Source organism: Pinus tabuliformis, chromosome 5_2, assembly GCF_031772625.1.
Source record: "Pinus tabuliformis cultivar Carrire ecotype Pingquan chromosome 5_2, CPIR1, whole genome shotgun sequence".
NCBI classification, from domain to species: domain Eukaryota; kingdom Viridiplantae; phylum Streptophyta; class Pinopsida; order Pinales; family Pinaceae; genus Pinus; species Pinus tabuliformis.
In genome coordinates, this window is record NC_142306.1 from 176,370,952 (window position 1) to 176,374,554 (window position 3,603).

The following is a 3,603-nucleotide window of genomic DNA, read 5'->3' on the forward strand; positions in this document are numbered from 1 at the left end:
CTCAACATGCCAACTATGGACAAAGGCTAATATTTCCTGACAGATTTCCATGGGGAGTTTTGACTTTTTCTAATCATGCAGATGTGAGACTATCAATTCCTTTGTTGGATTCAGTTTTTTGACCTGTGTAATCATGCAAACATAATATAAGTATGTCCTTTACTAGTTGTTTTGGGTCTTTGTGTCTTATTATGTAATATTGCAGTTATGTTATGAGTCTACCCTTTGTCAGTCCTTTTGGGTATCTTTGTGTAGAAGGCCAGTGTTGTCTATGGCTTACAGTCAGATCTAAATACAGAAGATGTAACCCCCATGTACTTTGTTGTAATCGGGCACAACTTTAATTCAATATTACTCATTTTTGTTTTAAAAATAAATAAAGTATTGTTGTGAGAACCAACTTTTATTGAGAATTAGTGGTAAAAGTAATGCAATGTACATAGAAATACAAAGTGGCTAGAATGGTGGTAGTTTTATCTCTCAAAAAATATGTGAGAACTAGACTCAATCAAAAAAAAAAAAATGGAGACTTTTCTTATTACAATTCTAGAAACCTTAGAGTGCAAAAATCTTAAGAACATAAGCACAAAACCTAAGAGATAATGTGACAAAAGATGAGCCCCAAGAAAATGAATGCAAATGACACATCAACTTCTTAGTCATAATTATAACATACCCATTCCCTTCCATGCCTCTCTAATGGTAAGGGTTTACACATGCTCCACTCCCAAGGCTGCTTGATGGAGGTGAGGTATCCAAATTCCTCTTCTTTTAACCATCTCAACCTCCTTTCTAAGGCCACTATTGTCTTCTAATGATGCAAATTTCATCTCATTTTTAGCTCTAGGCATGAAGTTATGACCCTTAAAAGATTTATCATTATATGCCACATCAACAACTGTATAGCTAGCACATGGAAATCTAGTGCTTATGTGTCACCAATGCATTGGGCCACATCCGCAACCTAGATGCTTCAGTTGCCAAGTCATATCTAGATCCAAGTTTTCCATTTATCCTCTCCCCGCGACTATTTTCAAACATTCCATGTTCCCATATGTCTACAACATCCAACATATAGATCCTGGTGAGGCACTCCGCTTAACCAATCCAATATCCAAATATCTAGATTCCTGGGTATGCATAACATTTTTCATCCGTATGTTCCTAAAAATTATATTTATATGAAAAATGGGATCTGGATATTTGAATTCTCGGATATCTAAAACATCCACTCTTTAAATGTTTCCAAAAATGTATTTAATTAAAAGAGATAAATTTGGAAATCTAAATTCCTAGATATTTGGAACATCCATTATCTGGATGTTTCCAAAAATATAGTTAATTGAAAACCCAAATCTCAAATGTTTATATTCATGGGTATCTAAAACATCTATTATCTAGATATTTCACATAACATTCTACAACGATTGCCACCTCAGCCATCCATGCCAAATTTCTATACTGCCAAAGGCCATGTCATCATGCCATGTCGGCATGTCAAGTTATAAGGCCACATCATACCCCCGGCATGTCAAGCTATAAGGCCACATCATACCCCTTCATTCCCCCATAGACTAGGGTTCATCTATTGTGGGTTCCATCTATTCGTCATGTTCTCTATCCACTTGTCATTTGAATTTGGGTTTGTATTTTTCAGTTCAACACTTACTGTTCAGGAAATGGCAAATTTCAGATAAACTATGTATCTTTGTCATAAGTATTCCACCCCATATGGTCCATCTATCATTTGAATACTTATTTGGGCTCCATTTAAAATAAACTTTGGATGCCTAGATATTTGGAACATTTGGATAACTCTTTATACAAACTATGCATGACATAAAAGTCTAGATGCCTGGATATCCAAACATTTGGTATCCATTGTAGCTCCTTAATCAATAGCACACACAAAGAAAGTATCAATGCATGGATATCCAAATACCTGAATATCTGGCATTTAACACGACCCTTTCTCCAATCTCTAGGTCTACCTCTAACCTTAACTAGCTCATATGACCAAGGTCTGGGGCTAGTTCAGAGGGCAAATAAAAAAGTTACAAGCTTCCTAATTAGAATTTAAGCCTTCTTCCATTGATTGAATCAAATTCCATTGGGAAAATTCTATGTCTATATCCCATTTACAGACATAGAGGCCATCACCAACTTGCAAAAGGCATCCAAAACTCATTTCTCTCTCTTCAAATTCGATAACATAAGGCTTTCAAACCTATTCCAAGATCAGTTATAGAGGCTAAACTTAATGTTATCTCCTCAAAGGTCATCGTCCTCTTAGTTCCCTAAACTTATTACAAATCCCATTATTGCTTTTAAGAGTATTCAAGGGAGCCCCTAAACTTTCCCAATTCTCCTTAGGCCTTTGATTATTATCAGTCCCAACCCTAGAAATTTCTCCATATCCTTCTCAAACACAATGACAAGAAGACCTCCAAGTCTCTGATTCCCCACGTTGGTTCAAATTATAGCTACTCAACTACACAACTATCCAAAAAGGTACTAACGTTTGCTTTCATTCTCCAAGGATATAACACCCAACCAACCTTTCAATAAAATTTATATCAATTCATAAGTTCTTTAGTGAACATTCTAACACCTTACATTAAGTGTTATGTAAAGACTCGATGCTTTAAGTCTCCACTCTAAGGTCAAGGCTTTTACTCTTGCATTAAGGATTAAGATCCCACAACAGGTTTCTTAATTCACTAGGATAGTCAGCCATGGTTTACATATTAAAGTTTCTTTCCCATAAATTAGTTCAAATCCAGCTCGATGGTTCAAGACCCACTAAGGTCCTTCCACTTCTCTGCCATGCAATCTCATTACAAAAGGTATTACATGTCTAGGGTATTACCAATGAACATTATTTAAAGAATTACTTCTAATACAAAATCATTCTTATTGAATTTACAACTAATGACCAAAAACAAATTACATAAGCCCTTGGTTCAATAATACATTCAAACTCAACTACGTTGTATATCATAACATCATCTCTCTCTCCCTTTCTCTTTATATACATATATGTGTGTGTGTGTGTGTTTGTGTGTGTGTAATTCATTTAAGGTAGATAAATATACTTGTCTGAATTAATTTAAGCTTTGCCTAAAATTGAAGAAGGGAGAGCCACTCTCCACCAACCATATGCTCAAGTACACTATGATTTTCTTGTATTTGGCCAACCTTGAGCTAGATTTGATGTTAAAATAGGAAGACTCACTCATTTAGCAAAAAGGGTGCATTACCAAGTAGAGATATGAAGTCAGCTCTCCTTCATGCAAAAAAGTGAGGCTTGTTACTAGTCACATGTTTTGCCACAAATGGCTTGCACAACATTACGGGGGTCCTTCACTACCCAACAATCTCTCAACACCTCCCCTTTCTTAGCACTTCTTCTGCTTACTAAAAGTTATTACCTAGAAAACTCATGTCCCTTCCTTTCTAGCTCAGGTTAAAGACTTTAATTCTAACATCTCTAACCAAAACAAGGGATTCACAACTTCTCATAGGTTGTTGTCACTCAAAAGGTTATTTTTGCACACCTTCTACTTTGAATCTCAATCTCATGTCCCCTTGTGTATTTTTGTC